Genomic DNA, 12,579 nt, shown 5'->3' with positions numbered 1-12,579 from the left:
GAGTTTCTCTTAGAGGAGTTGCGAGCTGGATGTTATTCTAACAATCTTGCACCTAACTAGAAAAAGTTAAGCTCATTACAATAAGAATCTTTAAACATAAAATATATTGTCTTCAATATCTTCAAGTATTTTCTTCAACATCTTTATCATCATCAAAATCTTTTAATCAATCTTCTTCTTTTGTCAACAATCTCTCCCTTTTTTATGATGATCAATAATATGTTTAAAGTTTCTGAAATTCCTGCATTTAAACAACTTATGGGAAAGAAATAGTGAGACAACCCTTTAAAATTTTTCTCCCCCTATTTTGATCAGAAGATAAAAAAGGGCTCATGAAGGAGAGTAAGAATACACCAGACAATTATAACATAGAGAATTGTTATTCAAAGAAAAATTCATAACACAAGAAGCAATAACAGTAAATTAAACAACTAGCTTTCCTAAAATTCTTCACTCGTGTCATCATCATGAGTGAATGCATCAAATTTTGTTTCTAAATTGGAGAGTCTAGTATTGACTTCTCCAATGGACCTAAGAACTTCTTCATGGCGAGATGTAGATAGAAGGAAGAAATCTTCAAGTCTTTGATTCAGACCAAGACTATGGTCTTCTAAGGAGGTGGATGATCTTGTTGCAACTTTGCTTGAAGAACCATCATTGGTTTGACGAGGGACAAGATATGTGGAGGGAGTTCCTTCATCATCTTCATAGTTAGGAACATCATCTTTATGAACATATCCACCTCCAAATTGCACAATCTTCATTTGCTTAAGGGAAGAGTTAGAGATTTCATTAGAAAGATAGGTGCTTTGATAGAGTTCCCCCTCGGTTGGAACCTTTTTGTACTCACAAATGCGAGATATGAGAAGAGAGTACGGAAGAGGATATTGAGTAAGCACCCTTGCCTTAAGCATGGTCTCCATAAACAGCATTGACCAATCAATCATAATATGATTCGTTAAACAATAGATGATTAATAGACCGACTTCACTGCATTGAGCATGATTGGTGCCACGTGGGCACAAAATCCAGACAATGAGATAGTGAAGCAGCATTGCCTCAATTGTGAGAGGGCCAGCCAATAATTTTTTGCTGATGTGAAAATCAGGCTGCCTTAAAAGAGACTGTATGTGAGAATTCTATTGAAGTCGTCGATGTGGGTAGACAAGATGAATGTGCGTTCAATATAGGGAGGAATTCGTGCTACGTTGGTCCAGATATCATCATCAAGAATGATCTCTACTCCTTTGACTTTTGTATAGCCAATGTTTCCCCTGAATTTGAGGTTGTAATGGAAAACACGAACAAGATCGGGATAGTAAACACCTTGTATTTCTATGAAGAATCGAATACCTTGTTCTTCGAAGAGATCAGGGCATGAGAATCCTTGGTTTCGGAACCAGCCATTGTTGATAAACTTGGGTGTTTGTAGTGGTTTTTCTTTGAAGAGGGTGAGAAACTCTAGGCGTCTATTTTTATCAGAGATCCAGCCATCAATGGAGGCATATCTCGGAGGAAAATCAACAGAGGATGAAGGTTGAGCACCTCGTCGATGAGTGGGAATCTTCTTACGGCGTTCTGCCATATATTTGCAGAAAAGGGGTTTTAGGGTTTTAGGGTTTTGAAAAGGGGGAAAGTGACTTTGGATGTTTTTAAGTGAATAGTTGGTTGTGGAAGAAGAATTATATAACAGAGAGAAGAAAACTGGTTTGATTTGGTGATTTAATGGAGAATCTAGCTGTTACAACAACTAATTGAGGAAAGTTTAACGCACAACGACGAAGGATAATCGATTACCAAACATGGTAATCAATTATTTGCTCATATTTCATAGTCCAAAATTGGGCAATGAAGGTGGGTAATCAACTATCGTAAGTGATAATCGATTATTTGCTCATAATCTGGAAAATAAAATGTTCATAAATGTTGGGTAGTCGATGATTGTAAGTGGTAATCGATTATTTGCTTATAATCTAAAAAATAAAATGTTCAGAAAAGCTTGGTAATCGATTACCGTAAGTGGTAATCGATTATTTGCTCATAACCTAAGAACCCAGAAATAGGAAGATGACCTGGTAATCGATTACCATAAGTGGTAATCGATTATTGACGTTGTTTTTCGAAATTTTTATAAAGTGCGAATTTGTGCATTTTGGTTCAATTTGGTGCATTTTTAAGACACTGCTAAAATTCCCAAATCTCTCAAAATCTATCTTTGGCTAAAGGTTTGGTAAAAATATTAGCTAATTGGTGCTTTGTATCTACATATTCTATCTCACAATTGCCCTTACTTATGTGATTCCTTAAAAAATGATGTTTAATTTCAATGTGTTTTGTCCTAGAGTGTATGATGGATTTTTGGTTAAATTAATAGCACTGGTATTATCACATTTCAAAGGTATATGATTTAGAAAAATATTATAATCTTCTAATTGTTGTTTCACCCAGAGAATTTGAGCACAAAAATTTCCAGCAGCTATGTATTCAACCTTTGTAATTAACAAAGCCACACAAGCTTGTTTCTTGGAGTGCCAGGAAACTAATAAGCTTCCTAAGAGGTGACAAGTACCACTAGTACTTTTTCTATCTATTTTACAGCCACCATAATCAACATCAAGGTACCCTATTAAACTAAGTGAGGCCCCAGAAGGATACCAAAGTCCAAAAGATATAGTTCCTTTAAGATATTTTAAAGTTCTTTTTACTTCTATAAGATGTGATTCCTTAGGACTGGCTTGAAATCTAGCACAAACACATACATATTGCATAATATCAGGTCTACTTGTAGTAAGATATAAAAGAGACCCTATCATACCTCTAAACATAGTTTGATTTACCTTAATACCTGATTCGTCTTTATCCAAATAGTAAGAAGTACTTGCTGCTTTAGCATTATCCATTTCAAAATTTTTAAGTACTTCCTTAAGTATTTAGATTGAGATATGAATGTCCCTTTTTCCATTTGCTTAATTTGCAATCCAAGGAAGAAGGTTAATTCTCCCATCATTAACATTTCAAACTCACTTTGCATTATACTTGCAAAACCTTCACAAAGAGATTTACTAGTTGATCCAAAAATTATATCACCAACATAAACTTGAACCAATAAAATGTGTTCACCTACCCTTTTAATAAACAAAGTTGAGTCTATCTTACCTCTTTCAAAATCATTTTCGAGCAAAAATGTGCTTAAGCGTTCATACCAGGATCTAGGTGCTTGTTTTAAACCATAAAGTGCCTTTTTAATTTATAAATATGATTTGAAAATTTATAATCCTTAAAACCAGGAGGTTGTTCCACGTACACATCTTCTTTGATAAAACCATTTAGAAAAGCACTTTTGACATCCATTTGATATAATTTAAATTTCATAATAGAGGCATAATCAAGAAGTAAACGTATAGCTTCTAACCTTGCAACAAGGGCATAGGTTGCATCATAGTCTATACCTTTTTCTTGTCGATATCCCTTTGCCACAAGCCTAGCCTTATTCTTAGTAATATTTCCATCTTCATCCACCTTATTTCTGAACACCCATCTTGTCCCAATCACTTGAAATGATTCATTTCTTGGAATCAGCTCCCATACTTCATTTCTTTCAAATTGATTGAGCTCCTCTTGCATTGCAATGCACCATTGATCATCTTGAAGAGCTTCTTGAACATTCTTTGGTTCAATCTGTGAAACAAAAGCTACATTCATACAAAAATTATTCATATTTCTAGTGATTACCCCTTTTAAAATATCACCAATGATGTTGTCTAGAGATATCCCTCTTGGTGACTTCCAGCATTGTTCATGATCTTCAGGTTGAGGAGGAGGATTCTCATTTAAATACATTTCATCAAGAGCCTCCTGAATATATTCTTCATCACCTGCAATTTTCTTATTTAACTCAAGAGGATTCTCCTCGAGGTCTACAACTTCATCAAAGACAATATGCATGGATTCTTCAACATTCAAAGTTCTTCGATTAAAAACTCTATATGCTTTACTCGGGAGAGAGTATCCTAGAAATATTGCCTCATCAGCTTTAGAATCAAATTTTACTAAATTTTCTTTTCCATTATTTAAACCAAAACATGTGCATCCAAAAATTTTAAGGTGAGCAACATTTGGCTTTCTATCTTTAAATAATTCATAAGGAGTAATTTTTAAAATAGGCCTAATAAGCATTCTATTTAAAACATAACATGCAGTACTCATAGCATCAGCTCATAAATACTTAGGCACATTATATTCATTTAGCATTGTTCTAGCTAGTTCTTTTAAGGACCTATTTTTCCTCTCTACAACTCCATTATGTTGAGGTGTCCTAGATGCAGAGAAATTATGCAAAATTCCATTTTCATCACAAAAATATTCAAATGACTCATTTTGAAATTCCCCACCATGATCACTACTTATAATCTTGATTTTCAAATCTTTTTCATTTTGAACTAATTTTGCAAATTTTTTAAATGCTTTAAAGGCTTCACTTTTTAAACTAAGAAAGAATGTCCAAGTAAACCTAGAGTAATCATGAACAATAACAAGAGCATAATAATTTCCTCCATAACTCTTAATCCTAGAGGGACCAAACAAATCCATATGCAAAAGTTCTAATGGCTTTGAAGTAGATATAATATTTTTTGAATGAATAGATGATCTTACTTGTTTTCCTTTTTGACAAGCAGCACATAATTTATCTTTTTCAAACTTTATTTTTGGTAAACCAATTACTAAATCCTTAGAAATCAATTTATTCAAGTGTTCCATGTGAATATAAGCAGCCTTTTTATGCCATAACCAAGGATTTTCTTCTTTTGCAACAAGACATATTATATTACTAGATGATGCATAATCAAGATCAATTAAATAGATATTGTTATGTCTCATACCTTTCAAAGCAATTTTCTTAGAATTCTTTTGGTGAATAGTGCAGTAATCACTTTCAAAGATGACTTTGAGACCTTTATCGCATAGTTGACTAATAGTGAGGAGATTGTGCTTGAGTCCTTCTACAAGTAGCACATCCTTGATCTCCAAGGTATCCCCTCCACCAACATCTCTAGTTCCAATTATTTTCCCTTTGTTGTTATCTCCATATGTAACAAATCATTGATCCTTTCTTTTGAGATTCTTGATCTTTCTCTTATCACCAGTCATGTGTCTTGAGCATCCACTGTCAAGGTACCACATTGATTTTCTGGATTTGGAAGTTAACTACAAAATAAGAAAAAATAATTTCTTTAGGTCCCCATTAACTTTATTGAGTCCTTGGGGTTAGAGAGACATACTAATTATCTAACAATAGACATCCAAGTATACTTCTCATTCGGAACATCATAATGTTTAATATTGCATTTATTTGATGCAATAAAAACAGGTAGCTATACATGTATTTTTAGAATGACCAATTCCTTTTTCTACCCACACTCTCCGAGTCCTTTTAATTTTATTTTTAGGAATATATTTTTTTATACTTAAATTCTTTTTCTCAATAACATGTTTTTCAAAAGATTTATTTTCTAAAGCATCTTTAAGTTGATTTTCTAAAATCATTAAATCAAACATATAGCGTTTGCAAGATGCACATTCAACTGTCTCAATTTCTCTATTTTCCAAAATTAAGATTTTATCTTTTAAAACATTTTCTTCTTCAAGAGATTTTTCAAGATTGCTCTGTAATTCTTTAAAATCACTTTTTAATTTTTGTGAGCAATATCTAGTTTACTAGATTTAGCAAGCAATTCTTGAAAGGCATCATAAAGAGAATCATAATCATTTTCATTGTCAAAGGAGCTTACCTCACTATCAGAGTGATCATTATTGGCTATTAAGCAAAAGTTTGCTTCTTCCTCATCAGATCCACCAAAGTTGGATGAACTTCAGGCATTATCTTCCCACGCTATGTATGCTTTTTTCTTAGGGTTAAATATGTTTTTGGTCCCTTAAATTTCAGCGAATTTTGGAATTAGTCCCTCATCAAAACTTGATACCAATTTAATCCTTCATCTTTCAAAATGCGTGAATTTAGTCCTTTTAACCAACTTTTGTTAAGTTTATCTGACGTTTCAAGCACATTTCATGATAGTATTTAAGTTAACATTGAAGCAAAAATGTGTCAAATAGTGTAAATAATTTAAATACTATCATGACATGCGCTTGAAACGTCAGATAAACTTAACAAAATTTGGTTAAAAGGACTAAATTCATACATTTTGAAAGATGAAGGACTAAATTGGTCAAAAGTTTTGATGAGGGACTAATTCCAAATTTCGCTGAAACTTGAGGGACCAAAAACATATTTAACCCTTTTTCTTATAATATTTTCTGCTTTTCTTTTCATCACTCCTTTTTGAATTTGGGCAGTCTGCTTTTACATGACCATTTTCTCCACATCCATAACATTTAAAGTTTGAGGAGGTTCCTTGATTCTCCTTTTTATTACTCTTGAATTGATTTCTGCCTTTGGCCTTCATGAACTTTGTGAACTTCTTTATCATGAGACTAAGATTCTTATCATCATCATCAAAATCTTCTTCCTCTTTTTGTTTCTTACCTTTGACAACTTCAGTTTTGAATGCAATATTCTTCTTTCTTCCTTAATCTTCTTCATCATTCAATCTTCCCAGTTCAAGCTTGTGCTCTCTCAATTTTCCAAAGAGAGCTGCCATGGTCATTGTTGCAAGATTTTGTGATACCGTGATGGCCATCACCTTTGGCTGCCAAGTCCTATTCAAGGATTTAGGAATTTTTATGTTAAGTTCATCACTATCAAAGCTTTTACCTAGCCCATTGAGATGGTTGATGATGTGTGTGAACCGCTTCTGCACATCATAGATGGTTTCTCCCTACTGCATGCAAAACATTTCATATTCTTGAATCAAAGAGTTCTTTCTAGCCCGTTTGACATCATCAGTTCCTTCATGAGTCACTCGAAGGATTTCCCATATCTCGCGTGCATTGATGCAAACAGAAATTTTGTAGAACTCATCAAGAGTTAGAGTAGATGATATGATGTTTTTGACTTTAACATCATATTGAGCTCGCCTATTTTCATCAACAGTCTATTGAGCAAAAGGCTTTGGTTCTTGCACTTCATTAACAATGTTAACAGGAACAAATGGTCCATTCAAAACAGCATCCCAAATACCCCTATCAACAAATTCTAAAAATATTTGCATTCTGACTTTCCAGAAAGGGTAGTTTTCACCAGTGAAAAGTGGAGGTCTATTGATATACGCACTTTCAGCAAAAGTTTGGTTTGCCCTACCATTTTCGAAAAATTTAAATAACTATCAAATCAAGCTCTGATACCAACTGTTGGTATCGCGTAGCGGAATGACTAAACAATGGTCAAAAACCAAGAGAGGGGTGAATTGGATTTTTATAAGTCTTAAAAAGTTTTAAAAAAATTTCTGAAAATTTAATTGATTAACTTAAAATCACGGTTACTTTAAATGCAAGTGCAGATAAATAAAGAGTTTAAGGGAGGAAGATGCACATTGATATTTATACTAGTTCGGATCAAAAGACCCTACGTCCAGTTGTTAATCTCTTAAACAAAGAGATTAACTCAATCACTATAATAATCAAATTACAACAGATTATAAAAGAGTAAGGATTAGAAAACACCTCTCTTGAACAACCACAAGAGATGAACAAAAGCCCCCCCTGAATCACACAAAGGATGAACAACTTTCCTAGCAACAACATAACACTCAATCTTCTAAGAACTTACTTAGAAAAAGTTATCACTCACTCACACTAGGCTTTTCAAAGCTATTTTTAAGAATCTCACAGAGCAACATTTTGCAGTCACAGAACAAGAACTCTGAATCTTAAAAAGGTGGTTTGAAGTTTGGAAACTGAGTTCTATTTAAAGAGATTTTCAGAAGTTGAGTTAGAAATGAAGAGTTTAACTGAAACTGCCAAGGATAATCGATTACGACTTAAGATAATCGATTATTTCAGTGATTTTCGAAAACAAAGTTTTGCAGTGTTAATCGATTACCCAAAATGGTAATCAATTATCTCATGTACATATTTGAACAAATATTTTTATAACTGCCAGTGGTAATCGATTACTAGAAATGGTAATCAATTATTTCGAGTCGTTTTTCAAGAGCAAAGTTATAACTGCCAGTGATAATCGATTACCATTCGTGGTAATCAATTATCTTAAGTGGGTTTTTGAAAAATAGAATTTTTTGAGTTGGTAATCGATTATTATAAGTTGGTAATCGATTACCATACTGATTTTTGTGAAAATTGAGTTTCTCTTAGAGGAGTTGCAAGGTGGCTGTTATTTTAACAATCTTGCACCTAACTAGAAAAAGTTAAGTCTATTACAATAAGAATCTTTAAACATAAAATATATTGTCTTCAATATCTTCAAGTATTTTCTTCAATATCTTTATCATCATCCAAATCTTTTAATCAATCTTCTTCTTTTGTCAACATTCTTCAGCCTCTAGTAAGGATATTCAACCTTGATGCAAATGACATGACCAATATCATAAAACAACTAACAAAAATAACTATATAAAATAAGATGCAAAAATACATGTTTGATGTTGTGTTTCCTAAATGCATTAGTCAGTTTGTCCATGTCTTTACAAAGCATTTCTTATATGGAATGATCCAAGAATTATTGACATATGCAAAGCATAAAGGCCATGAAATACAAACATGAAGGTGATAAGCACAATCACTAAAGGTGGATTCATGTTCACAATCCACAACATTTTCCCATGTTTCCATGACAACATCCTATACCCCAAAAAAATTGACTAGCATTTTGCACTTGGCTTGCACATTTTTTTGAATGTGGAAAAAACATAGCATATGATAACATTCAAGAAATACAATGCCAATAACATTCATGAAATTTAGGTCTTTGTCGCTAACAATGACTTATGGACCCTCACATGTCATAAATAATCCTCTTAGCCTCTCTAGAACCCAAGTGAAATTATTTTGTCGTTCACTTGATAAGAATACAAAGGCATGTGAGAAAGTTAACCTTGTTGACGTCACACCTACTATCTCAAGTAGTGGCAGCCGATATTTGTTGGTTTTATAGGTGTTATCCATTAAGAAAACAATATTAAATGTATTCAACAATTTTACTACATCAAGATGTGTCCAAAAGAGATTACTTACAACCTCATATTCGTCTACACGTCTACTCAAGTGGATGTATTTGTCACGTTCTAACATAATCATCAGGTGCTATAATTCAGTTCTCAAATCACTCAATGATCGTTTGTAAGTGTATCTTGCATTATATATTTGCTTGATTGTTGTCACATTACACTTATTTTCTTTGAGGGTAAGGAGAATGTTTGTAGGCTTCACTTGACTCTTAGTCATATCAACAAGCAATGAATGTTCAGTGGATTTTAACCTCCTAGAAACAAAGGGTGACCAACTAAAGTTTGTGACAAATCATGGTTATGATATTCAAACATTACCTTCAATATTCACTCATCTGCATTAGAAATTGGTTTTTCTCTCAATTTAAAAGGACAACCGCATTTTCTTGTGGCAGATATACTAGGTTAAAAATCATATTTGTATTTTTCTTAACTTTTTACCCATTTCACATCCTAACAATAATACGTCTTTATCTTGATCATTAACTTTATTGGATCTTATAAGAAAATAAAAAGTTAGAAAGAGAAGTTGAAAAAAGTAAAAATTGTATAATTATATGATTTAGGTATAATAAGTTTTAAGTTACTCATGTTTATAGCATGAAAACATTTATTTAACCAGACATGCTATTTTTGGGTCTCAATATGTATTCGTTGTAAACACATTGTAATTGCAACGGACTACAAGTTAAAGAAACCTAAGATTATGTAACAAATATTATAAAAGAGTGCATATGAAGTCTCCTTTTGTCCAATAAATGAACAACAGTTTTGAAAAAAAAATTCTCAAGAAATCCTTCCTCAACTATATCAGACACCTCATAGAAGGCCCAGAAAATTGAGGAGGTGTACATCATTACAAGCTTAGTAGAAAAGAAAAAAAAATCATTCATGAAGTGTAATACAACCCACCTTTCCATCTAATAATGTTAATTTGAAGGCTAACAAAAACCAAATCTGGAACAACTCAGCAAAATGCAAGAATTGAAGGAAACTATAAAGTGGTTTGAGAGAATTGAACTAAAATGAACCATGATTTGAGTGAATAAACTAAATTGAAATTCTCTAATTTGCTTGAACTGCATAAATTGTTTTAATTATTACTAGTGAACATCCTATTTTTAAAAATCTTATAATTTATAGTTGAATTTAATTCAATCACATTAATTTAGGAACAATTAAGTTTTTAAAAATAAATGAATACAATAATTCATTGAAATTTTCTTAAAAATGATTCATATTTTTATACAATTAAACTCAATTCAATATTAATTTGGTTTGATTCAACTATTTTTTAACAACCCTAATATTGATCAAATCACGTAAAGGAATAAATCAAATATGCTCATATATTAGTGTCTATTGTGAAGAAAACCATATCTAATCAACCGAAAATAAACAAGTTCAACTCAAACACACCAGTAATGAAGACAAAAAGAACTAAACCTCTTGTTGAGACATTGTTGTGAAGAATAAGAAGAAACTAGATTTAAATATGTCCCAAATTTATTCATTCCCAATTCAATTCTACTACGTCAGGGAAAAAGGGTGCAAACCATATGACATGCGAAAATTTGTTGAGAATGAATATATTTAGTTGTAGTCATATAGTTACAGCCGCTTTTTGATTTTTTTAAAGTTATTTAATGTGTCGTATTATATTATTACTTGTTTGAATGATGTATTTAGATTAAGAGAAAGAATGTTAGAGTGAACGAAAATGGTGAGAAAAATTAAAATTTATTTGATTTGGGGTGATATTTTTTTTCATATAAATATTTAGAAAATATTTAATAAAAATATTTTTTAAGAATATTTTATATAAAATATTTTAAAAATGTAAATTAGAATGAAAATAGATTATTAAAAATTTTAATACATAAAAAAAGCATCTTTAAAATGATAATATATTAAAATAAATTATTATAAAATTTAATAAATAAAAAGATTTTTAAAATAATAATTTATTAAAATAAAAAATTTAAAATTATAACATTTAAATAACTTTTTCGTTTCATTTTATTTTACTTATTTATCTAAACGATAACTATATATATAACTATATATATATATATATATATATATATATATATATTATTTATATATTATAAATAGAATTCTATTCTTTATGTTCACATTTCATAACTTTTATTTTATCCAGACAATATAATAACTTGTTAAATTTTTAAGATTAACAATGTTTTCTATGAAATTTTCTATTTTTTCTCATTTTACTTTTATATTCATCAATAATTATTTTTTTATAATTTTTTTTATTTCACTTTATTTTAATAAATATAATTTTATTTTATATATTAATTTAATAATATTATAATATCATCACTAACATATTATCATTCATATTTAAAAAAATATATACACATGTGTTTATGCCAGTAATTATAAAGACAATAATAAAATATACAATCGAATATAATTTTACCTTAATTGTATACGTGAGTTTCCTTCCAAATCAGTTTTCCAAATCAGCTCATATGTGCAAGGAAAGTTTAAAGTTATCTTCTCCTCACTTTTTATTATTATTCCATTTGGCTCTTTATATTTTCAATTCATTTCCTTATGAAGAGTAAATCATTGTTTCATTATGTAAGATTGCTAGAACCAAATTGATAAAAAAAAAATTGAGAATGAGAACTAAAACCAAAACCAATAATGTCGAAAGTTCAGGATTATCATACACTAAAACCATATAAAGCTAAAAAAATCTTAAATCTTAGGAGATTGTAATAAATATAGTAGATTTTACTTTCTACAAAAATATTATATATATATATATATATATATATGAAAATAATATAAATACTTAAAATAAAATCAATCACGGGAAATGAAAAGCAAATGCCCAGAAGAAACGAAATGGAAACCAACACTAGGTACCACACCGCACAAGAACAACACTCAAAACACCTGTCCTCACCAATATAGAACGAAGAGTCCTGTTGAAAATGAATGATGGGATGTGACAATAAACAAGGTGTGATCATGAGCAAGAGTAACAATCTATTTGAAGGATTTAGAACTATAACAAGAACTAGAACAAGAAAAACATAAGTTATTCATCAAGTGTTGTCCTTACTATTTGAATATAAACCCATATTTCAAGAAAAAAAATATCAAGAAAGTGATGAATTACATCATGACTCGGACGGAGAACTCTTCTTTGCTTCAGTTTTTAAGTAATTAGTTTTCTTAAATAATAACTCAATCATTTGTAAAATTGACTATCTAAATTTATGTTTGGAGTTAATTAATTAATGAACTTTAGTTTAGTTTATTTTAAATTGTAATAAGAACCGAATCGACAACAACCTTTGGAAGACTGATAGGACTCCAAATAAGAGTCATACAGTGAGAAAGGAGCATGGGCCTGTTACTCAACAAGGCACAATTATTGACAGTAGGTCCAAGATATGGA

This window comes from Vigna unguiculata, chromosome 7 (assembly GCF_004118075.2).
Source record: "Vigna unguiculata cultivar IT97K-499-35 chromosome 7, ASM411807v1, whole genome shotgun sequence".
Classification (NCBI taxonomy): Eukaryota; Viridiplantae; Streptophyta; class Magnoliopsida; order Fabales; family Fabaceae; genus Vigna; species Vigna unguiculata.
Note: the sequence above shows the minus strand (reverse complement) of the source record.